This window comes from Armigeres subalbatus, chromosome 3 (genome assembly GCF_024139115.2).
Source record: "Armigeres subalbatus isolate Guangzhou_Male chromosome 3, GZ_Asu_2, whole genome shotgun sequence".
In the NCBI taxonomy this organism is placed as follows: Eukaryota; Metazoa; Arthropoda; class Insecta; order Diptera; family Culicidae; genus Armigeres; species Armigeres subalbatus.
In genome coordinates, this window is record NC_085141.1 from 401,001,316 (window position 1) to 401,028,229 (window position 26,914).

At 42.0% G+C, this 26,914-nt stretch overlaps 1 protein-coding gene across 1 annotated transcript in view; it reads left to right on the top strand.

The window, feature by feature from the left end:
* Positions 1 to 26,914, top strand: part of LOC134226967 (5-hydroxytryptamine receptor 1D) — a 287,059-nt gene that overhangs the window by 76,034 nt on the left and 184,111 nt on the right. The window lies entirely within an intron of this gene.

Below are 26,914 nucleotides of genomic sequence, written 5' to 3' on the forward strand. Positions count from 1 at the left end.
CTTGGGAAGCCGTTTATAATCATACGCCACAGTTTCATTCTCCTCGGGAAGACCCTATCGTTTGCAACTGGAAGGTAGCCAACCGAAGTGCATAACTATGGCGGCGAGGAAAATGTATACAATATAAACATCAAGCAGGACAACCGCGACAGCCAGAAGCACCCAGCCACTGCGATAGATCATACATATGCCGTACCTACCCTCTTAGAAGAACCACGGGAAAGCTTTGCCGAGCTTGCAAATTGATAAACAGCGCAACTTTTTATTACACAGTACCAGCTTCGCCGAATAATGCGATCACTGCCCAACCCAGCTAGGGAATAGGAATGCACACTCCTCGGCGCTAGCGAGCGAGCTGTGTAACTCAGGGTCGCACATTTTACAGCATAGAACGATTGGGTAGGGCAGCCACCGATGGGAATGCATAAAACAATTGTTTCTCTATTTTTAGAAAGTGATTTAATAGACGGGAAGTTGTAAATGGGTAAACTTTTGGTTCGTAGATTTACGATCCAAGGCAAATTTGGTGGTCTTTGGACTAAACGGACCGTGTTGGTTGTGGTTTTACTGGGGCAAAGTTTAAATTCTTCCCCATTTCAATGCCATTCAAAGACTACTCGAATTCTTCAACTGGCCTCCCGCATAATTACGAACTGTACATGGATATTTTCCCTTGCGGTCGACAACATTATGCTTCACTGTAGCGACACTTACAATTAAGGTTGTCAACTGTTTGAACAGTTTGTGGTTCGGTTATTCGACAAATAACAATATGTTGAATGGGTTGTTGAGTTATGTCACTATGAAAAATCGGCGTTTTCCGCCAGCAAAATTTTCGCTCGACCGTATGTCGAAAGGTTGAGATGTAATACTGGAAATAAAGAACATTTTGGGGACAGCATGTCATATAATGACATTTAGAGTTAATGTTGAGTAGTTATGGTTGAGTCGGCAGAAAATTATTTGATAACCGTGCATAAAATGTGACCATATAACATGCTGTTTTTCATTATGCGGGCTATGCCATTCGTCGACTTAGGCATTACTGTTACCAAAATTAGTGCTAAGATAGTACTCCCGCAGCTCAAAGATTTCATCTAACCTGTATTAGTAGAAAAATATATTAAGCTCTTTTAGTGGAATGTATTAAACCGTCTAAGACGAATTAAGTACTGTCCATTTAATTCCACCAGTTAATTTTCGTTATTTTTGCAGATACGTATTTCGACCACAACTGTGTGGTCGTCTTCAGTATCTCGTACTTGACTCGACTCGAGTAGTCGAGTAAAGTACGAGACACTGAAGACGACCACACAGTTGTGGTCGAAATACGTATCTGCAAAGATAACGAAAATTAACGAGTGGAATTAAATGGACAGTACTTAATTCGTCTTAGACGGTTCTGTATTAGTAGTTGGGTATACCCAACCAGTGGATAGCAAATTTTAGTACAGTTCTACAGAAGAACCATACAGAAACTGTATAAAATTTTGGCTACACAATTTCGGAATGTTTTAATACAACCATTGTAATGCGCTTGAGCTTGAGCTTGATTGACTGCCCGTAGTTGCTACACCATTATGACCAGATCAGCTGTTCTTGCACAGAGAACCAACAGATATTTGCTTGGGACTAGCACTCATCTTCAATGTACAAGTACTGGCGCCGGCCACGTCAGAATGCAAGTCAATGTAGGGAAGGGGGAGGAAATGATGAAGCAATCACTCGCCCACTGCAAGCCGAATATACCTCTGCACTTGCCACGAGATCATACGGAATTTATTGGAATTTTTGGGTTAGTTTCGAGTGGCAGAGGGTCCCATCTTGGTTAACGAGCTGCCAATGTGATGGATAGGAAAAAGCATTTGATGGAATTTCTAATTGGATGAAGGGAAACGAGCTTTTTGGTTCATTTCCAATTCTAGCAGCTACTGCTAGAATAGTCAAGTTGAAGGTATAGGATAGAAATGGAAACGGTATGAAAGTCCATTTCCAGTTCTAGCGATTGCTAGAACATGAGAAATATAGAGAAAGATACAAAGTAGGAGAATGGAACGGACCTGGGATTGAACCCACGACCTCCTGCATATGAGGCAGAAGCAGTAGCCATATGACTACCAAGCCCGTTATTTTAATACAACCATTGTAATGAAACCTTAAAATTTTGTATTAGTTTAATACCTTTAAGTTCTATTTATTTATTATACATCGTCTTCAACTTATAAATTGCATAGACTGATTGTTTGACTTGATCCTATTTGAAAAAAAAAAAATAATAATTTGCTTACATTAAAGTCGAAAAATCAATACACTTCGTTGTGGCAGTCGATGTTGCAAATAAACATCCTCTGAAGCAACACTCGACGGTCTGCTAATGGTTGCAAGTCAATCAAAGCACAACGATTCCGGTATGGAGGCAGGTTTGATGGATCGTTCCATGGTATGCGGCGCAATGCGTAGTTGATGAAGCGTTTTTGTATTCTCACGATGCGTTCAATGTGAACGGAATGATACGGAGCCCAGATTTGCACTCCATACTCTAGTATGCTCCGAAGTAATGCACAATATAATGATTTAAGAGCATGGACATCTTCGAACTGTGCTGTATTCCGCCGTAAGAATCCAACCATAGCTTTTGCCTTAGCGATGGTAACTGATAAATGTTCCGTAAAACGAAGCTTACTGTCGAGAACGATTCGAAGGTCTTTGATCGATGTAACCCTCTGAAGCGCTGTGTGATTCAGACAATAGTCATAGGTTATAGAAGAAGATCGGCAACGAATGAATGTTATGGCTTTGCATTTAGTCTGGTTCATCTGCATACCATTGATCTTGCACCAGTTTGCAACATTTACTATATAAGTATGTAAAGCACAACAATCTACGAGCGATTTTATGACACGGTATATTTTCAAATCGTCCGCATAAAGCTATTTTCCGGAGCTCAGGTTGTTACACAGATCATTGACGAAAAGAATAAAGATAAGCGAATCTAGAAAACTGCCCTGCGGCACTCCAGAGGGAATGTCATGAAAATTGAAGCAATGGGCATTGCCAGCCATGAAGCACAGTAATTAAGTAAGCGGTAAGTAATCATGTCCCGGTGCTTTTGATGTGTCAAGCGAGCTGAGAGTTTCAAAAATATCCGCATTGTTAAAAGTGACTTGAGGATGCTGGACGGACTACGACGGAAGACTTTCGATGTAGCTTTGATCCAATGGAGGAGGATTGTCGTCATGTACTGAGCGGAAGAAGCTGGCAAACAAATTTGCTGTTGCGTCAGATGATCGAGAGGAAAGCGTACGATAAGTGACGTCAACAGGGATATTGTTCGACCTCTTCCGTTTTTTAATGTAGGCCCAGAATGATGAAGGATCAATTATAATTTGCTTGAAGGCTTTCCATGTACTCACGGAACCGACAATGCTGCATACGAGTATATTCTTCTTCAGCTTAACGCAGATTAGCCGCGTTCACTTCAATCCTGTTTCGGATGAACTTCTTCCTGCATTTCCGCAGAAGATTGTGATGATTTTGGAGCTGTGGCGTCCACCAGGGTTGATTATATTTCTTAGATGATCGGAAAATTTTGACCGGCACGTTTTCTTGGATGATCTGTTCAATGGTGCCTAGGAACGCGGTAACAGAATCGTCGATTGAGGTATAATTCATAACATGACTCCAGTCCAGGTCCGTGCATTTCCGATATGTTAATCACACCTCTTGAAGTCGTAGTCAACGGTAGATATCGGCACTGATCTTTCATCGCGAGAACGGGCGTCAACGGTTAAAACTAATGGCTTGTGATGAGGGTCAATTTTTAAAAGAGCAAATGGCAACTCGGAGAGATCTATGGTGCATTGGATCGCTTACGAACGCCAAGTCAAGAAGTTTACCGTTCGCGTTCAAAATATCATTGATTTGATGCAGACCGGAGGATAACAAGGACTCTTATAGGGCAAGCTCCTGATCAGTTGACGCGTTGATAGGAAAGTATTTGTTAACTTTATCTTCGAAATGCCAGACTAGATTCAGCAGATTGTAATCTCCGAGGCAAACAATGACGTCGCAGGAATCGACACGATTCAGTATCTGGCTAATAGAATTCACGTGTTTCTTGTAGATATCAGAGCAGCTGTTTGGGCGAATGTAGATGCAGTTAACGTAAAGCGAGAACTGAGGCAGAATAATGTAAGGACGGACGGGGTTGGGATTTAGGTTTGAGGTATTCAGCTGCTCATCTGGGTATTTGACATGACTGGTGCAGCGTAGCGTCGTGCTCGAGTTATGGTTCTTCAGGGAGCATCTTCCGAAAGGCCAGAGCTTCATGGTGCACAGAACAATAAGACTGAGACAAGAAAAAGAAAACAAAAAAAAACAAAACAACAAAAACTGAGAGAGAAAAAAATATTGTTTTCTTAAACAAGGACAAATTATTCAGAATCTGAAATCGTTTTAAATTTTCAAAAATTAGAATGCTAGAAACAACTTTGAAAAAAAATGCAATTTGAATTTTCAGCGTAGAAACACAGAAATCTCCAATACCTTATCGAAAGCCCGATACAAAATTAATTGTATATTTGCATAATCCTTCTTAGCCATGCGGTAAGAAGCACGGCTACAAAGCAAGACCATGTTGAGGGTGGCTGGGTTCGATTCCCGGTGCCGGTCTTGGCAATTTTCGGATTGGAAATTGTCTTGACTTCCCTGGCCATAAAAGTATCATCGTGTTAGCCTCATGATATACGCATGCAAAAATGGTAACCTGGCTTAGAAATCTCGCAGTGAATAGCTGTGGAGTAGACCTGTGCGCCGAAATATTTGTGAACGGCGGCGGCGTAAGGCCATTTTTACACCGGCGGCGGCGGCGTCGGTGGCGTCACGCCGCAAGCAATGTTCTTCGGCGGTGGCCTGAATAGGCGTGAAGAATTTTTAGCTGAGAAAAAAAGTTTCACGCAGCAAGCCATATGATGCTCTTTATTATTTTTATGTACAATTACTAGCTACAGTCAGACTGATGAGGTGAACATCCTAATAGGTGTAGCTTGTATGTCCACAGCAAAAGTTTACATCACATCCTCCACTAGGATATTGCCGCATCACAGCACATAAGTTCATTGGAAAGTAATTTGGATACTAATCCAGAAATTCGTTTGGAAATTCCTTAAGATATTCCTCAGAAAATTCGAAAACGAATTTCCCTAATGAATTCCTTCAGAACTTCCTCTTAGAATTTCCTTAAAAATTTATTTGGGTATTTCTCCGGAAATTCGTTCCGAAATTTCTTCAGAAGTTTCTTCAGGAATTTCCTTAGAAATTACTTTAGGGATTGCTTCGGAAATTTCTTTACGCAGTCTTTTGGGAATTTCTTTAGAAATTCATTCGAAAACTTTTTTAGGAGTTCCTTTGAAAATTCCTTTAAGAATTCCTTAGAAAATTCCCGTGGAAAATCTTTCAAGAGGAATACCTACTTCCTGGAGGAAGTTCCAAAGGAGTCTCTGAAAAATAAATAAAAGGCCTTTCCGGAAGGTTTTCTGAAGGAATCCGTGGATGATTGTCCAAATTAATTTCTGTGGCTTTTCTAAAGAGATTTTTTAAAAAATTCCTGGAGGAACTTCGACTCTATTCTTGAAGGAATAACCAAACGAGAACCTGAAAAGATTTTCGAACAGAATTTTAAATGAAGGATTTTTTAGTGGATGTCCCAAACAAATAGCTATTGGAATTTAAATAGAAATTCCTATATTTCTCTAAGAATTTCTTCTAAAATCTGGAGAGTAGTGAAACAAACTCAGTTTTGACTCTAGAAACAAGACTACATGCCAAGAAAAACTCCCAAAATATCGAGATTGCAGATATTCGGATATTCTCAAGAATTCCTTGGGAATTCACTGCAGGAGTTCCTTCGAAAATTTCAACAGATTTTTTCGTAAATATCTTAAATAACTCCCTAAAAAATATATTCAGGAATTAATTCGGTGAGACATCAAGAAACTCATTCTAATATACCTTCAAAAATTATGTTAGGAATTCCATCGGGAATTTCTCTAGGAATTCCTTCAAAAAACGTCCACAAATGAACCCGGCTTTTTGTTTGAAATATCCCTTAGGTGCTGCTTCGGAACTTCTTAGGACCTTAGGAATTATCTTAAGGAACTCTTCTGGAAATTCTTATAAAAAAATTTCTAAGATTGATTTTGACAATTCCATCAGGAATTCCTTCAGAAATTCTTTTTGGAATTGGAAATAAAATTTTCTACCAATGTAGATGGGTACACTTTCCCACAGTTGTAATGGATTTGACACACCTTCCTCAAAGAAGCCAGCCCTCGAAAACCTCAAAAAGGATTGCGAATCTATTTATTAGTTTGTTGGATTACACTGTTGAAAGGAGATTCCGATGGCTTCGCGTAAGTGTCTCTGTTTACGGGTCTGTCGCCTCCGTTTTTTGCCCTTCATACAGCAGTGCATTGAAAGCAGAATGGTATTTGAATTCGATAGTAATTTTGGGTGGAGCCACATGCAGAGCAAGACTCAAGCCAGAATGATGGATAACTGTACATACACACATACTTTTGTTAAATTCCTTCGGAAATTATTTTAACAATTCCTCTGAAACTTTTCCAGGTATTCCATAAGACATTTAATTCCCTTGGAAATTCATCTAGTAATTCTTTCGGAATTTTCTCCGCCATTCCCTTCCAAAATTCTGGAACAAATTTTCAGATATCAGATATAATTTCCGAAGGAATTACCGACATTCTTAAATCCTTCAAGATGGTTTTTGGACACTCCTTCTGAATTTTCTCCAGGGATTCCTCCAGAAAATCCTCCAAAAATTACTACGAAGATAGATCCAGAAATTCTTCAAGACTCTAAGCAATTTCTTCAGGTTCATTCCTTCAGAACTTTCTCCAAGACTTCCTTTGGAAAATATTTCAAGTAAACCCACGAATGTATTTGGGTATTGTTCATCAAAATATAGTATTGCGTATTTATTTATTAGTATGTTGGATTACACTGTTGAAAGAAGATTCTCTCTATCCCTCGTGATTCGCGTAAGTGTCTCTACTCTGCCTCAGATATTCATCTAGTATTTCCTTCGGAATTCTCTCCGCCATTTGCTTCCAAAATTCTAGGATGAAATTTCGAATATCTCCGTACGAATTCCTAGAGCAATTTCCAAGAGAACTCCTAAAGAAATTCCCGACATTCTTAAATTTCTTTAAGAATTTTGTTGGACATTCCTCCAAGAATTCCTTCAGAATTTTCTCTAGGGATTCCATCAGAAAATCATTCAGAAATTACTACGGGGATAAATCTAAATTTTCTTCAATTATTCCTTCAGAACTTCCTCCAGGATGTCCTTTGGACATTATTTCAGGAGAACCAAGAATTTTTTTTGAGCATTTTTTACCAAAATAAATGAAACCCGTTTTTTTTTCAGAGCAATTCTAGCTATTTAAGTACAAGGAGGAGTGAAGGAAATGTTCAATTTGATGGGTCACGTGTCCCATCGTGCTCCAGCTCCAGAAGCCCAGTTACCATTTTTGCATTCGCATATCACGAGGCTATCACAATAATAGATGCAAACATACTACATACTGTGATTCTTGTGTTGGCCAATCATCGGCGTGAAGTACGAAATTCGGCGGCGTGGAGCCACCCGGCGTATGGCGCGCCGCCGACACCTTAATGGGCCAAACACAATGGATACGTTTGCGTGCGTTTTGACAGTTTTCCCATGGGAAAACTGTCAAAACGCACGCAAACGTATCAATTGTGTTTGACCCATAACCGGCGTCGGCGTACGTCGATAAGTGTCAGCGGCGGCGGCGTGGCGCGGTGGCGCACAGGTCTATGTGGAAGTGCTTAATGAACACTAAGCTGCGAGGCGGCTCTGTCCCAGTGTGGGGATGTAATGCCAATAAGAAGAAAAACACTTTAACCACTTGAATTCCACAAGTTAACCACACTCACCTCATGAAATCAGCGACAGGATAAACAAAATTAGATAAAATGTGTAGCCCCAAGTTATGACAGCGACTCTCCGTGGATGCGTGTGCACGCCGTGGAGATCTGATCAGAAGAGGCAGAGTCATGGCTTGCTGCTCGCCGCTTGACACGTTGAGGTGTGAATCTATAAACACACGCTGAAAACATTTTACTCAAACCCCACAGGAATAAGGTTAAAGCCTGATGTAAAATTAGTAATTTTCGCTCAATGTGTAAAGACATTGTTTATTTTTGTAACACACATGAAAAATTTGGAAAAACCTTTGAAATTCCGTACGATGGATTTGATTAGTTTATCAACTCGCAGATTATTTTCTGGTACAATGTACTTTGATGGACGACGAGGCATACGTCAAATTGGATACCAATACACTTGCAGGAACGCCGTTTTTCAACGCTGAACAGAGGAAAGATGTGCCTGATGACAGGTGATTATCCAAACAGAATAAAATGGGAAAATGTTTAGGTATTTTTTATTTGGTATTATAAGCAATTTGTTCCTGTGACTCAAAGAGTTCTCCGTATTTCACGATGAAAATTAAAGAAAAGAAAGTATCAAAAAACGAATTCTTTCCTTCTACCAAAGCATACGGATCCTCCATTGTTTCGGCCGTATCTGGCATCGGCTCACTACGATTTTTTTGAAAAACAGGTGTCCACTTAGTCGGGCGTCCTCATTTCGACCGAAGAAGGCTCTTACTCTTGGTCCTGATAAGGACCGTTCGCTCCTCGATTACTGTTGGCCCTGAAAAAGGGCCGTTTGTTTGATTGTTTGATGCGATGTCTGCTGACGTCAGGGTAGTGGACCGTCGCGTTACTGCTCTGGCTTCTCACGTCGCTTCTTTGCTGCCAGACGACGCCAAAACGATCGGTGTCCGGAAGCGTGGGAGGTATTGGACGGTCACCCTGCTGCCTTGACTAGAAGTCACTGCTTTGACGCCAACCGATGTCGAAACGATCGAGAAGTCACCACTTCTCTTCACTGCCGCCGGGTTGGGGATGGATTCGGCTTGTTACAAGCCGATCACCACGCTGCCGCCAAAAGTCCGATGACGCTCTGGATGAGTGAAGTAGCCTTTCCTCCGATGCTCCGTATGCGGCTTCCGAATAGTGGATGAGCTCAATAAAGTAAGTAGTAGTAAAATTCTTCTTTATTTACACATTTTTTGTTCAACAATTATTTTTGACATGTACAGTGATCGGCCGGCTTGGCCCTCCAACTTCAATTTTAATTATTATTATTATTATTATTTTTATGTTCCTACTTAATTTTTAAAATATAATGTATCATGACGGCCTTCAGGAGGCGCTAGTGTGTTTTTTAAAATTTGATAACCTAACTACTATGTACACTAATATTTACAATAAAAATTTGATAACCTAGATTGGAACTAGCGCCCTAAGCGCTTCTTGGTCCGAGTGCAAGCAACGGACCCTAAACTTTTCTTTACACTCACCAAAGCGTTCATGTAAGGTTTTATTCCGGCCAGACGGTGAACCTCGGATGTTCTTGTCCTGGGAGGGTGTTGAGGATAATCCTCAGGAACGTGTTTTGGACCCGTTGGAGTTTGAGGTAATGGGTTTTAGCGCAGCTCTTCCAGACCGACATGCCATATTTGATCACTGGAATGATGACTTGCTTGTAGACAGCAAGTTTATTTTTCAGGGGCAATGATGACCGACGTTTTATCAAAGGCTACAGTAGTTTCAATAAATCGTTACAGTTCGTCACCATTTTGTCAACCTGTTGCCTGAAAATAAGCTTGCTGTCGAGGGTCAACTCAACATCATTGGCCCATTTCACTGTCGTGCCATTTAGGGTGATTTTACAATCCTCAAGCGTAACATGTTGGGGGGATTTGGAGTGGGGGAAAATGATGACCTGGGTCTTCGCCGCGTTGATACAGATCTTCCAGCTGGTGAGGTACTCTGTCAGGGCATCCAGGCCTCGTTGGAGTTTTGCCACTAGCGCTCTGATCACTCTACCGTTGTAGACGATGAAGGTGTCATCTGCGAACAGAGACAGAATGCCGCCTTCTGGAGGTTCTGGCATGTCGGAGGTGAACAGATTGAAAAGCAGGGGCCCGAGGATACTGCCCTGGGGGACGCCTGCGACGATGTTGTGCGCATTGGAACTCGCTCCGCTGATTGAGACCCGGAATGTCCTTGCCGACAGGTAATTGTTCATGATTTTCACCAGGTAGCTGGGAAGATTGTAGCGTTGTAGTTTGTACACCAGGCCATCATGCCATACATTGTCAAATGCCTTCTCGACATCGAGTAAGGCCATGGAAGATGTTTTCGAGACAAACTTGTTCCGTCTGAGGACGTTGGTAACTCGGGTCAGTTGGTGTACAGTTGACCGACCGCGTCGGAAACCAAACTGTTCCTCGAGCAAGATGTTGAGATTTTCGGCAGACTCAAGTAACCGATGATAAATAGCTTTTTCGAATAGCTTGGATAATTCTGAGAGAAGGCTGATGGGACGATAGCTTTTGGGTGAGGAAGGATCCTTCCCAGGCTTCCGGATGGGGATGACTGTCGCTGACTTCCAGGCCGATGGGAAGTAGCTGAGCCGGAGACACTGATTGAAGATCAGCGAGAGGTGCTCAAAGAACGGCGCACTCATGTGTTTGAGCTCGATATTCAGGATGCTGTCGAAGCCTAGGGCCTTCATATTCTTCGATGATTTGATATAGGCCGTCAATTCGCCAGCTGAGATCTCCAACTCCTCCGAGAAGTCGTTGGGAATCAAATGGATGTTGTTAGCATGCTCGTTGACGGCTGCTTCGTGTGGACTGACGATGTTCTGCCCAAGATTGTGTGAGCTGACGAAGTGACGACCTATTTCAGCGACCTTCTCTGCAGGAGTTATCAAGCGATCCTTAGAGCCATTATTGTCTAGTGGGATCAAAGGTGGAATGGGCCGAGGCTTGGATTTTAGAATTTTGGTCATTTTCCAGAACGGCTTAGCATAATCTGGGAGAGTGCGGATCTTATTCGAGAAGTCGTTATTTTTGAGGTCCACCATTCTGGCCTTGATATTTTTTGTGATTCGATTGCAGCGTGCCTTAAGCTCAGGCAGTCCAGTACGCTGAAACTGCCTGCGAGTGACATTCCGCAATCGAATCAAATCTTTGGTGAGTGTATCGATGTTTAAGGAGTTGCTTACCTGCCGAGCTGTCGGTACGTGTTGCTCTCGGGCCACCGTGATCGCCTCCTCGATAGCGCACAGCTGGCGGTCGATACTTTCCAGCGTCTCCGGTCGCACCTCGTAGTCGACGGTGTTATCGACGCACTGCTGGAACCGCTGCCAGTTCACTCGGTGGTAGTTCCGCCGTAACTGCTGGTGCCGATTGACCGAGGAGCCTAGTTCCGCCACCACCGGATAGTGATCCGAACTGAGCTCCTGGTATACAACCGGCTGCGAGACGTGGTCACTCAGGTTTGTTATCCCAAGTAACAATTTCCCTGCTTCTTGGATTTATTTAATTCTTATAGCGGATTTATCATAGCATTCGCCACAGCCTGGTGCTCAGGTTTATTGTCATTCTTATTGCTATCAATAAATCTCTTATAAGTATGCTGAAAAAGCTTCAAACGTCAAACGCCTATTAATCTTATAAGCAGCTCTACGGTAGTGATAAAGAGCGTGATAAACCATATTTTCAAAGCTCGATAAAAGCTACAATTTTCGGTCGTAATGTGGTCAAATGGATTACCCCAATAAGGTTATTTGCATTGCAAAGAGCTTATGACGGTGTTTAATAAGAGCAACATTTTCATGATATAAATTTGAGATGGCCATCTTGAAAATGGAGAAGTATTTTAAGTCACAGCAATTTATCCCTGAAATTCATGATTGAACAATGTTTCCACCGCGTAAAACCCTTTTTTTGTGATTTACATGCATAACAAATATATTAGGGTGAAAAATCAATTAATTCAATTGAGATCTACGATATTGTTGTTATAATTATTTCAAATTAAATGTCCAGAACTACATTATTTTGAGGGTGCTTTCACCATGAAATTTAATGCGCACCTAATTTGGATAGAAGTAAATTAAAAAACAATCCTGAAAGAAAATTATTTTATAGTCATCCTCATCATGATCGCCATCAACAATTTATTTTGTTGTCATTTTCCAGCAAAGTTTTGTTTCCCTTTTTATAAGCAACATTTTTGACAGCGGCTACAGCCAAATTCCCTTTTTTGCGAGTGGTTTAAAAAGGATTTCTAAATACTCTTATAATAGGTTTATAGTGGTAATCTAGAGAGGGCCACTTGGACATATCTTCATATATATAATAGCCCTGTTTGTCTGTCCGGTGACTAGCCAACCAGACGCAGAACGCGGGAAAATTCTCACAAAAAAATAAAATATTTTACACTTTAATTCTTTTTTACTATCAGTTGCAGAAAACAAAACCAGTGACAACCTTAGACAACCAGACACAGCATTTGATTAAAAAAATCACAGACAACAGACGTTGAAAATTTTGATTTTTTTAATGCATTAATTAATGAACTGTTTATATAAAAAAAAACACTTGACACGGGCGCTACAGCGTCCACGAATAAACTAGTACTGTTATAGTGGTCATCACAAGGTTGTCATGTAATAGCGGGTTTTATTGTTAGATCTTATTATTTTATCTTGAAAACCATTCCTAGAGCGGAATAAAACTTAAAATGTTACTTGGGATGTAGAGGTCGAGCGTTGCGTGGGCACCGGACCGACTCAGCCGAGTGGGGGAATCCGTGCTCAGGATCGTGTAGTGGCCTTCCTCCATGTCGTTGCTCCAGATGGTGCCGTTTCGATTGCCGCGACTGTTGCCCCAGGCTTGATGTTTGGCATTCAAGTCGCCGGCAATGATATACTGGCCTTGCCTCCGCGTCAGCTTGACGATGTCCCTTCGAAGGGCAGCCGATGATCCATCGCCGGCTTTGGCTTGCGTTGGACAGTACGCCGCGATGAGCGCGATTGTGCCGACCGAAGTGGTGATTTCGACACCGATGGCCTCGATGACACTGAGCTGGAAGCTTGGAAGCAGACGACAGTTGATGTTGAAGCGAAGAGCGATGGCCACACCACCTCCCCTGGTCGGCCGGTCGAGTCGCACGATGCGGAAGTCCGGGATGCTGATGTTCACCTCCGGTTTTAGGTGCGTTTCGGTGATGAACGCCACGTCTATTTCCTTCTCCTCAAGGAAATCCTTCAGCTCAATTATTTTGCTCTTGAGCGAGCAAGCGTTCCAGTTGACCAGGCCCACCCTAGCAGCCATTTTCGATGATGAACATGCCAAGAGTGAAGACCTGGTCGAAGCGGGTTTTGCAGCCGCGCAGTCGAGTGGCGAGCTGCGCGAAGATCGGCATCAGTTGTTCCGGAGTGTACAGCGGAGCAGATTCTTCCGATGGGACGGCTTCGTTCTCCGACTGCCGATGGAACCCAGGAGGAGGAGGCGGGGGCCATTCGCTGGTGGATGGTGCCGACGATGTTGGAGCTTGGACCGATGCCGCTGCCGCTGCCAGTCGCTTGTGCGGCTGTAGCGGTGGGAGTAACGGAATCACACGACGGGGAGCCGGGATGGCTGGAAAGTTCACCTCGTTGATTATGGGAACACGGTTCTTCTTCGGAATAGTCCTGGTGGAAGCCTTCTTCCGGATTTCCAGGAACTCGGCTCGCTTTGGGCAGCCATTTGTGGTGGCGCGATGTTTGTCGCCACAGTTGGCGCACTTGGGATCGGCCACCTCCATTTTGTCGCACTCGTCCGTCGGATGGGGTTCGCCACACTTGTTGCAGCGCGGCTTCATGCGGCAGTTCCTGGTGCCGTGCCCGAAATTGAAGCAGTTGGTGCATTGCGTGACATCGCGATGCACTGGCCGATATCGCTCCCAGTCAACGACGGTGTAATTTATAACGCCAACCAGTTTCAGGTCCTTCCAGGTAGTGGAGCCGTGCTCCAGATGGATCAGGTAAAGCTGGTCGCGATATCTCCTCGCCTTGTCGTGACGAGCGATCTTGTGGACGGCTACTGGCTTCAGTCCGCAACTTTCAAGCTCTGCTTGGAGCTCTTCCTCCTTCATGTCGTGAAGTCCTCGCAGCAAAGCCTTGAGCGGCTTCGTGCCGGGGTGGTCATGAGTGTAGTACTCATACTTGTGGACCTCGAGGAACTCCACGACGGATTGATGATGGTCCCTGTTGGCCGGCATCACTTTCACGCCCTCGCTGCAGAGCCGAAAAGTACATTTCAGCCCCTTAGCGATCAGCTGGCGAATGTTTGGGCGTAAATCCGGCGGATCGCCCTTCACAAACACGGGCGGGCACTTCTCCTTCCGCTCCGGTTGCACATGCGGCAGCTGCGATTGCTGCTTCTTCCTCTTTTTCGGCGGATTGCCGGCGTCATCAAGCGGCAACGGCGAGAACACGTTGCTCTGCAAAAGCTGCTTGGAGGGGTTACCCGCGCCTCCAAGAGCTGTGCGCTTAGGCACTTTTCCAGCGACCGAATCGGCCACCGAGTCTCCCATGACGGGTCCGGGAGAAAATAACGCCAACGCGACAAGCGAAAACGTAAACAGCGAACGAACGAGAAAAAACACTTCGAAAAAATGCGCGAGCAAAAAACACGTCCGTACGTGTTGCTGTCTCGAACTGGAATGATAGCGTTCCTCTGAGCTCAATAAAGTAATGGTCTCGTGTTTTATAGTTGAGAGCTGGCAAGACCCGACCAATCAGCATCAACGAAGGGGAAACAGCGAAGGAGGAACCGATTTGTTTTCGTCTTCTTTCAGTTGTTTCTTTTTTTTTGCTTCGAGTAAACAACACAGCGGAGGGGAAATGGATTCTTCTTCTTAATGTTTTTATGTCATTTGAATTGAAGCGCATATTCATGCGATAGGGTTACCAAACACCGAAATTAAGATTTTTTCTTTTTCTCAATTATTTCAAAATACGAATTAAATTTGCTTTATCATTATTTCATTCATTTCAACGCATTCTTACCCTATATCCACTTTCTTTAATGAACAGTTTTTAGAGAGTCCAAACGCACTAGCATTGAGTCCTTATCCATCGTAAGTGCCGTTCTCCGTTGGGTCATCTTAGTAGAATTTCACATGACACATGACATTTCACATTGCAAGTCCTCCTCGAGCATTGCCCATGTTTCATGTCCGTAGAGGAATACCTGTCTTATAAGCGTCTTGTACATGACACATTTGGTGCGGTGGTGAATCTTTTTTGACCGCAGTTTTTTCTGGAGCCCGTAGTAGGCCCGAATTCCACAGATGATGCGCCTTCGTATTTCACGATTACCATTGTTATCAGCCGTTAGCAAGGATCCGAGGTAGACGAATTCCTCGACCACCTCGAAGGTATCCCCGTCTATCGTAACACAAGCATGTACTTTGTCTTTGATGCATTCACCATCAGTCCAACTTTTGTTGCTTCACGTTTCAGGCGGGTTTACGGTTCTGCCACCTTTGCAAATGTTCGGCCGACAATATCCATGTCATCCGCGAAACAAATAAATTGACCGGATCTGTTGAAAATCGTACCCCAGCTGTTACACTCGGCTCTCCGCACGACACTTTCGAGTGCAATGTTGAACAAAAAGCACGAAACTCCTTCACCTTGTCTTAGTCCCCGGCGCGATTCGAACGAACTGGAGTGTTCGCCCGAAATCTTCACACAGTTTTGCACACCATCCACCGTTGCTTTGATTAGTCTGGTGAGCTTCCCAGGGAAGCTGTTCTCATCCATAATTTTCCATAGCACTATGCGGTCTATACTGTCGTATGCCGCCTTGAAATCAATGAACAGATGGTGCGTTGGGACCTGGTATTCACGGAATTTTTGAAGGCTTTGCCGTACAGTAAAGATCTGGTCCGTTGTCGAGCGGTCGTCAAAGAAGCCGGCTTGATAACTTCCCACGAACTCATTCACTAATAGTGACAGACGTCGGAAGATGATCTGGGATATCACTTTGTAGGTGGCATTAAGGATGGTGATCGCTCGAAAGGTCTCACACTCCTAGCTTGTCGCGTTTTTCGTAGATGGGGCATATAACCGCTTCTTTCCACTCCGGTAGCTGTTCAGTTTCCCAAATTCTGACTATCAGTTTGTGCTGGCAAGTGGCCAACTTTTCCGGGCCCACCTTGATGAGCTCAGCTCCGATACCATCCTTACCAGCTGCTTTATTGGTCTTCAGCTGTTGGATGGCATCTTTAACTTCCCTCAAGGTGGGGGCTGGTTGGCTTCCATCGTCCGCTGAACTGGCAGTCAAAAAAGGTGGGTCTGCTGTCTCCGATTCCGTCTATAACGTTCCACGTTATGCCGGGTACCTTGCTGCAGCGCGACCGCCCGTGCTGCGTCCTTCTCCCCCAATCGTTCCGTCGAGTTCGTCTCAACGTTGTTCTCCGCTGCGTCGTTAATGGCTGCTTTGACTGTATTCCAGCAGTCCTCAATAGGGGCCCCATCGAGCTCACCCTCTTCCGGAAACGCTGCCTCGAGATGCTGCGCGTATGCAGTGGCGACATCAGGTTGCTTCAGTCGCTCTAGGTCGTACCGCGGCGGTCGTCGGTACCGGACATTGTTGATGACGGATAGTTTTGGGCGCAGTTTAACCATCACCAGATACTGGTCAGAGTCGATGTTAGCGCCACTATATGTCCTGACGTCGATAATGTCAGAGAAGAGCCGTCCATCAATCAGAACGTGGTCGATTTGTGATTCAGTCTGCAGTGGTGATCTCCAGGTGTACCGATACGGAAGGCTGTGTTGAAAGTTGGTGCTGCGAATGGTCATATTCTAGGATGCGGCGAAATCAATTAGTCGTAGGCCGTTTTTGTTCGTCAACTAGTGAGCGCTGAACTTCCGGTCGGTCTAAGCTCCTCCTCTTGGTCAACCTGAGCGATCAAATCTCCTATGATGATTTTGACGTCGGGACTTGGGCAGCTGTCGTACGTTTATTCCAGCTGCGCGTAGAATGCGTGTTTATCATCATCAGTGCTTCCGGAGTGTGTGCTATGGACGTTGATTATGCTGAAGCTGAAGAACCGGCCTCTAAACGTTCACACCATTGCTCCCTTCCAACAAACCACCTGCAGCGCTACGATGCCGAATCCACGGTCCTTGTGCACATTGGCGAGTATGCGTGTGCTCAGAGATTTGCAGTTCCACGAACCCAGTTTCCAATCGCTAGTCCCTTTCCGTCGCAGTGGTCTTCGCCGATGGTTCCGGTCCGTACTCTCTTGTTGGTTGTTCGTTGCGTTGTTTTTTTTAAAGGCTGGCTTGCAGGGCCTGACACCAAACCCCCTAAATTTCCGGAGGACTATTCCTTTTTATTTCTGGTGGACCATGGTGCACAGTTTCACTTAAAGACCCTCGCTGGCACTCGGACGATGATCAACCGCCTCTAACATGGAGAACAGTTGCTGTTGTGAACCGCTCCTAACATGGAGAATAGACGCTCAGTAAGAATTTTACCCCCGGAGAGGAACTAATCCCCCCCCTCCCCTGTCCGCATACGACCATAGCTCCCACCGGGGTTGGTTACCCGATCTTCCCTAAGGTTACTCGTAACCCGGCCAGCGCCACGAGGAAGTAGGGATAGGAGTAGCTGGGTAAGAGGCAAAGGACCGCGAGATGGGGTCTATTTTGTTCCTTCAGGTACGCGAAGTACCAATGGTACGCTTTACCCAGCATTTGCCAACCTATCAGGTTCATGTGTTGGGGGAATACCCCATCCAGAATGGTAACACCAGACGCTCTACCTTAACTCTACTTCATTATTTCCAATTACGGTGACTATAAAGAGGTAGATACCGCCATCGGTGGTGACAATGGGTCTGAGGGGTGACAATGGGTCATCGCTCTCATCGGCAGCCTGGAGGTCGTAGAGCAAAATCCGTCAATATTTTAGTCTTCTTGCCTTCAGATACATTCAATCCATTCTACAAGTATTCTAAGTAGTAGAAACAGTGACCCATTCTCACCCCCATTTGACCCATTGTCACCCCCGATGACCGTAATTCTAATAATATATCCATCGATGAGCTGACTGGTTTTATTATCCTAAACTACCTCATGTGGATAGAATAGTGTAAGGACAGTGTAGTGGTAGATCACCATACAGGACTCCGTCCCGAAAGATCATATGTGGAGCATATTGTCACGCTCCGAATCATCCTCTATTTGGTTTTTATTGACTACGAAAAAGCTTTCGTCTGAACCACGAAAATCTGTGGACCATGGACGCGAATGAGTTCCAGACAAAATTGTCGACCTCATCGAATCGCAGAGTCCTACATGACGGATATTTGTCCGGACCCATCCGGATAGTCGCTGAAGTGATCCTCTGGCAGACTATCACTATAAAGCACCTAACGATTTCGATTTGACTAATGATGTTGCTATACTAGCGCAAAGGCGCTCTGACATCAACAGAAGATCGAAAGTGTAAATCGAGGTGGGTCGGCCACACATTACGAAAGAGCGGAAACGAAATCTACAAGCAAGTGCTTAACCGGACATCGCAGCAGAGGACGGTCCAAGAACTCCTGGCTATGTAGCTACATTATAGAGTTTCACAGACCTCTTTTGGACTTTCAGAGACATTTACGAATCTTCAAGGAACGTTACGATTACAGTGCTTCAAGATCTTTTGCGGGTCATCTTATACTGTTATACTCTCCTGGGCTTTTGCAAACATTTACGAACCTGAACAGACTTTCGTGAATCTTTACAAATCTTCTTGGACCTTCAAAGACTTTCGCTAACTTTAACAGCACTTCGTAAGTGCTCGTGAAATTAACATTTCTTCATAACTATCACGGACCTTTCCGGACAGAGGCGGATCTTCACGAGCCTAAGCGAGCCCAAGTTACATTTGCGGAACTTGTACATCGTAAGGAATTTATTCCCTTGAGTTCATGTTCATACTGCTCAAATCAATATTTTATTTAGTTGTCTAGGGTTCAGGATTTGTGCGCTTTCGAAAGATCATGTGACCTTGTCTCTTCAAAAATAGCTACGAGACCTACATTCAATGGTTGTCTACAATTCAAAACAACGCTGTCAAGACCCGGACGAGGTTTCAAATACTACACTAAATAGTTAAATCTTATTAAGGATCTACTTAAGTACTGATTGCTAATAGAAGAAAGGAGTAAAGTGAATACAAATATACACATTTTATTTACTATTGTAAGCCTTATACATACAAATATGTTCTCAACTTACCCTGAACTATGCCATCTTACAGGATTAATTATTTAAATGTTTATGGCTCAGGACAAAAACTCATGAACATACTTTGTTTCAGGAAAATTTATTAAGATAAGACCTCAGTTTGTTCAGGTGAATTAATCTAAGAATCACATCATTGACGACACAATGCTATATCACCCGTATCCCCACAATCAAACTGCAATATAATTCAAGCGCAAATTTTATTAAGACACACTTATCCCTGAAGCTAAAAACCTCGAATGTTCCCCTTCGCTTTCCTCCAACGGAAGCGGACGATATCCTTCTTGATTCTCTCCAATATATCTAATTTCAACCATCATAAAGCACAGCACTAACCGTAATTACTGTCATCAGAACCAAACGACCGTGCGGAAGAAAACAAGACATCGAAGAAAAAAAAATCATATTTCATTCCTAACCCCACCCCACAAATGCCAACTCTCTATGTAAACGGTCATTCCCCAGCAGTACAGGGAAACTGTTTCGCGTTTCCGCTGAGTGCTGCCCTGAACAGTTTATTTTTTTGCTGTTGGCATCTTCTTCGGTGTGACCCATCCCTTGAAAGACTGCTCGAGAATCATTTGTTTTAAAAGCATGTCAGATCTGACTGGCTTTTAGTGGAGCTCTTTAGCATCAAGGTTGGGCAACACTATATTCGATTTGTTAAAAAAAATCTTACTTTGGCCAATAATCCAATTTAATATATTTCATATGTTTATATACTAGTTCTTGATCTCAATGCTTCCAAATTCTCACTGATCTACAATGTAATGGCGATATATATGTATATAAATATAGAATATTAAAAAGAATTTTATAGCAGAACTGTTACCATTTTATGATTAATTATTTTAGTCGATAGTGTTAGTCGATAACAAACACTGAAGAAGTTTCCAAGTAGGAAACGAAATGCGTATCTGCTTGTTGATACATAAAAAGTTAATAGTGGAAGTAAATGGAAGAATAATAGTCTTTTAACCATTTTATGTCTAATCTGATGTCTCTTAAACCCATCACGATAACTTATCTTTATGCTTGCATGTATTTCCATTTTCCTACTGTGCTAAATATGTAAATCATTATCGTCACTGGAGCACAAGCTACTGCATTATACAGATTCATTCAAAATGCAAACAAACCACATAATAAGGATTAAACCACGAATCTACTCATGTATAAATGTATTCTATCTTTGTTTCATTAGCATGAACTACACGCTGCGAACCAACACTCTCGGTTTGTTGTTTAGATATAAGAACCACTCTGAAAACCACTTCCTTAAATCCCAAGCGCCCGTGCATCGTTTCCGGAATCGCATTACCTCCAGAACAGCCGTTCCGCGGTTTTTCCGACGGCACATGATGCGGCACTGTTGTCTGATGCGCGCCAGCAGCCCCAGCTCCAGTAGTGCTAAGCAGTGTGGTAGTGCAACTAATTAGCCGTGAATTTATTCATGTCGCCACACAAGCCACCAAGGCGTGAAATTATCTCATTCGCAACATCCGCTTTCCCAACATGCATCCATGCCAAGGGACACGTCAAACGATGTTGATGGATCTGGCTCACCTAAGGGGCCGTACACATATTACGTAAGCACTTATGGGGGGAGGGGGTCGGTCAATATCTTACGCTCCATATAAAGAAGAAATCATTTGTATGAAAAAATCTTACATGGGGGGAGGAGGGGTCGAAATACCCAGAAAAATTGCTTACGTAATAAGTGTACGACCCCTAAGGCTCTGTCTCAATTCGCGAATTGAACTCGAATTAATCAAATAAGTTATATAAGTTATTTTAATTCAGATATCGAATGGATTTGAATTGATGTGTTGCAGAACGATTTTCGTGACCTTATCAATTTATTAGTGTGGTTCAACATGTTTTATGTTATAGAATTGATGTAGAGTCTTATCCGTCTTCACGAAGAGCAATGAAGTGATAGCAATTGGTTGACTTACCGCTCGAGGATATCTTGTTAAGGGAAAGTGAAAAAACTCTTAGATAAGCAGCCATTTTCGATAATTTTTCCCTTTTTAAATTTTAAAGCCATAAAAATCAGCTCTTATGATAGCTTTGATTTCGTAAGTTCGTTCAGTTATGTACTAATCATGTATTAATGAAGCGTGTTTAGCTTCGTGAACTGAAAACAAGTGAACGTTGGACCTGGAAAATATGAATCAAATTCTTCAAAATAGAATAAAACCTCACATTTGCTAAGAAATTTCTGCAAAGACCATGACATGATTCCGTTGAGTTTGCTTTATCGCATCATGTTTTCCATCATAAAACATTTCTCGTAAAACTGTAGGATTATTTCTATAATTTCGCGACAGCAAGTGAGTCAAGTTCGAACAAAGACACTTGAGCCCGTGGCACAGCATAGCCCCGTCAACCCGTGTGCGAAGAGGTGACAAATAATCCCGGTAAACTTTTTCAATTACCTTCTCATCTTAAGGACGTGCCGCTGCAGTTGTAATAGGGAAGAAAAACATTCATGAGCCACTTGACAGCTATTTCACGGAAGAGGGATGCTTCGCTGGTGCTGCTAGTTGCGTTGAATCTGATTAAAACAGTACTTAAGCGAACTTGGCAAATTCTGGTGGGTCTGCCATGAAGGGAATAGACGTAGGAGCTTGAAGTCATTTGAATTTATTTACTTACAAGTGGTGTTAAAATGTTATCCTTGCCACAGTGTTTACGGTGAGATTGAAGAAGTAATTTACAGTGGATTACGTGAACACGTTTACATAGATGTATGCTCGTAGAAGGGCTTAAACTGTTATACGAAGCAAACCGGTGAAGAGTGTGATGTGCTATCCTTATTTTTCACCGTTGTCTTCATATTTTAGGCTCAGTTGGGAAAATATATGACAAAGAAGATAAATTATCAAAGGAAGCTTATCATAAGACAAGCTCGTACAATTTCATTTAATTCCACCACTTGATTGTACCTTTGACATATACGTATTAATAGGCCGACAGATACGTATTAAAAGGCCGTCTTCAGTGTCTCGTACATGACTCGACTTGTTGAGTCGACAAGTGATTTTACTACATCTTTGAATAATGTTTATTGGATCATAATGGGCCATACAAGAACTACGTGTTTTGCAGATTTTGAACACGATATCCAAATTTTTATTAAGAACTGTTATTCACAACAAAATGTTCAAATGAAAATCATAGTTCATGTTTTTCACGATTTTCTTCATATTTTTCGTCATTCTCCTATGGGAAAATAGCGGAAGGGTCGTTTGCCCGAAATCATTTTGGGCAAATTAATAAAAAAATAATAATCTCATTCGGCCAAATGTGTCATTCGACAGTAAATGTAGTTTGCTGAACGGTCACATGGCTGAAAATGTCGTTTGGCTGAAAAATAGTGAAAAGATGAAAAGTGTGAAGCGATTAATGATGATTGAAAAGCGAAAAACGGTCGTCTTTATGCTCGCTTATCATTCTTTATTTTCTGTGTCAAGAATGATAAAAACGAAGTGAAAAATGAGAAATGAGAAATAATAAGAAGTGGGACGTCTAAGAGACATATTTCTTATTGTTAAATTGTTCTGTTATATTGAGCGTAGTGTTTGCATAAAAGGAAAATCCTGTCCCGGTATGCCGTCTTTCTGGAAGAAAAAACTTCACAATTAATTTGCACTCTCGAGACGAGCCAGCCTTGGGCTGAAAGTCTCGGTAATAAAGAATAAAAAAAATGCGTTCATGTAACAAGTAATGTAAATGCCATTAAAGAAGATTTCAAATGGTAATAATGTTTTTGCGATTTTTGGCGATTAGAAATACAGGTCGGAAAAAAATGCAGAAATCCGCAGAATGTATCGTGGAGAATTCGAAGAACCAGTGAAATTTCCGTATAAAAATCGAAATTCCAGAGGATTTATTTTGAAAATTCCATACAATTTTTCCGTTGAAATTTCGAAAAAGCTTTCTATAAAAACTAAGAAGAACTTCTGTTGAAAATCCGAAGAATTTTTCTTCGAAATTTCTTTAGAATTTCTTTCTAATTACCGAAAGTACTGCAGTTCAAATCCTGAGTAAATTTTCGTTGAAAATTTGATAGAGCTTTCCGTGGAATTTATAGATAATGGGTGCTCTTTACAGAAAATTAGTTGCAAATTCCAGAAAACTCCGAACAATTTCCCATAAACATAAAAAATATCCGTGCAAATTTTGTACAACTTCTTGTGGAAAGGCTAAAGAAATTCCTTTGAAAATTTTATTAAATTCTCTGTGAAAATTCTCAAGGATTTCTCATTAAAACCCAAAGAATTTCACTTTGAAGTCAATTTTTTTAAAAGAGTGGGCCGTTTGGCCGCAGGACATAAAGCCCAAAGCTGGTCGGACATGTCATTGCCGAACAAATCATTAGACCGAAACTCGTCTGATCGAAAATCATTTCGGAGAGACAGCCATATGGCCAATAATGTCGTTTGGCCGAAAAAGTAGTCTGGTGTAATAGGCCATTTAGCACAAAATGACAATTCGGACGAAACCCAAGTAGCACACGCAACATTTTCCTAAAAGCACCTTGTTTCTATTCAGTTGCTTTAAAAGCATTGGAAAAACATCGAAGCACATCAAAGTTGCATCAAGATGTCAAAAACCCAGATTAATCCACCTAGCGGCGATGATGCCTTTCTCGTGCATCGTAAAATGTACTGAAAAAATCACATAAGAAAGGTCAAAAAAGCTCTTTAGGGGAACAGATCGAATATTTTCTATCATTTTGGGAAAAAACAATGTTTTTTCAATAATTCCGAAATGCAATGTCCGATCGGGCCAATTTTCAATAGCAAACAATGGGACCGCATTCCCCGTCGAATGCAACTTGTTGCGAGTAAATCGGGTAATGCTAAGTTCCAAAAAGTGTGTCTACAAAATTTGTACACATACACACATACACACACACACACATACAGACATCACCTCGATTCGTCGAACTGAGTCGATCGGTATATAACACTATGGGTCTCCGGTCCTTCTATCAAAAGTTGTTTTTTTGGGGTAAACCTTCAGCCTTTCGGTACAACTTTGTTGTACGAGAAAGGCAAAACGTACGAATTGTGATCAATGTTTCATTAACATTGGAATGCAGTACGTGTTTGACATTTGGAAATAAACAACCAAAGAATACTGCACTTCATGTTGCAAACACGAAACAAAATCATTAAGTTGCATATTTTTAGCCACGTAACTTCAATGCGTCTTTTAAAATTTAATTGTTTGTTTAAATTGAGTTGCAGATAAGTTAAGTGTGTCTTCATCAGGGTTTGCAGAAATCGCTCTCAAAAGATAATGACCAACGATAAAAGAGAGACAAAAACTGTTCCGAATCATAACAAGCCATGATAACAAATTTATCAAACTTGTATACAAGTGCGAAAAAACAGAATCGGATAGGTAGCCCCCACAGAAAAATGGTGATTCTCGCTTTGTTTTCGCTCATTTCGTGTTGGTTACTGCACAGCTGTGTAGATCAAGTTGAAATGCATCATCAGAGCCAGTGATCCCGGCGATTGGAGCTTTCTAAAAGAAATTTATCATAGGGTGTAGCCTCCCGAATCAGTTCTCTATCATGACAGGTTGCGAAAAAAGTCTCTCGCGGTATGCTACACCGAGAAAATTCTTTATATTGAATATATTTGTCGCACACATAAGTTTTTGCAATTTATGACCCAAATATATGCAATTTGTACCCACACATAAATTCAATAACTGCATATTAGAGACCACATATACATTTTATTTGATTAAAGATTCTATTTGTACTTCGCGTGGCGAGTGATTATGTGTGCACTAATTAGAATCATGCATTTAATTAATGGATTTTTGCCAATAAAAATGTGTGGAATTTTTGCAGTGTACATATCGTATATGTAAACAGAGATGATAAGTGAGAGGCTTGTTCATTCTCTTCAGGATTCTATCCCTGGTCTTCATGTTTAATTTAGTATCGTTCAACGTTTTGACAACTCACATTTTTTTCCTGTGATGGTGCAATCAAGTACAAAACTTCATAATCGTATGGTTTTTATGGTGAGTCAACATGCAGTCCCTTCGAAGCGTTGAATGGTGCTGTGGTAAAGTGAAGGACAATCTGTTTCTGTAGGCTCCACCTCTTGCGCTTTTTAGATTGCAAGATAGTTAGGTATATTTGATGGCATATACGCAATGTTTCTTTCCGAATAGTTGCAACACAGTGAAATGTTCAGAAGTGAAACAAGTTGTGCTGCTTGGGAATGGTAGGGAAAGAGTCCCCAAAACGCCCCTCCGATGCAAAACGCCTTTTGGGGTGTCCCTCATATTTACCGTGATTAAGATGTCCGTAACAAAGCTAGATCTGACATTATGGAGGATAGGCGAAGAAAGTTTCAAAAAGTGCATGGGAAGGTCGGAAAAACCGAAAATTTCCACATTTTGAAGAAACATCTAACATTTTGGCGAGGCAAAACGCCCTAGTGGCAATAACCTACAAAGTACTTGCGTCTCCACGGACTATCCATACTAGAATGCTGATTTGCCGACGCGTGGTACTTTGTTCCCTAGGAGCTGCCAGCTAAAAGGCGTTTTGCCTCATGAGTTTTCCGGCAACAGAATATCACCACTTTTTTGAAATGTGAATATTATCAATATGATTGAGATTTTTGACAATTTTTGAATGGCTTCAACTAGCTATTTTGTTTAACTGATGCATAATGTATAAATACCCATGAATAGCGTTACAAATAAGACAATAGAGCAGTGTTTGCTTAGCTAGGCATATTGCCCCCCTTTCCCTAGTTAGACCGAAATGGTTATACGGCCGAAAGTGTTGTTTGGCCGAACTGCTCATATTGCCGAAAAAATCGTTTGGCCGAATAGTTCATCTGGCACAAAAACATCATCGAAATGCTCATTTGATTGTACGACAATTCCCCGTAAACCAGTTTCTCGAATGCAATTTCCCGAATGTAACAATTCCCCGAATGCAATTTCCCGAATCTAACAATTCCCCGAATGTAACATTTCCGAATGGAACAATTCCCCGAAAACATAGTACCTCCTACAAACACATCTTCGCAATCGACAGTATGCGCCTGAAAAAAGCAGCATTTAAAGACACGTTCAAGTGTGTCTTATTGGACATTACCAGCGCAATATCCTTTGGTGAAGGTAAGCGTGACCAGGAGTAGTAATCCTCGCTTTCGTGATTTTTATCCTAGATTGAAATCAAGGATCACACCTTCCTTGATTTCTGATAGCAATTTGAATAAGGATTTCAAAAGAAATACATGAGTATTACTAGTGTCAAATCTACAAAGTACACCTTAACTATGCTACACTTATCAGCTCAATATCCTTTGGTAGTATTAGATATTTTTAATCCTCCAAGATCTGCTTTTAAATTTAAAAAATATCAGGGTAGTATGATTTCCAAGGTGCTTTAATCTATAATAGTCGAACAACGGCTGTGTTTTTTTTAAAGCAGAATCGCAAACGGCAATTCCGATTGAAAGCGTTTTTGGTAAATTTTTTTTATCTTCGAAATTAAACTCCTGTCTTGTAAATACCTTCTTAAGAAGTTTGAGGCAATGGTTGATGTAAATCCTTTTAATTAAAAATATTGCGTTTGCCTGGACTAAGACA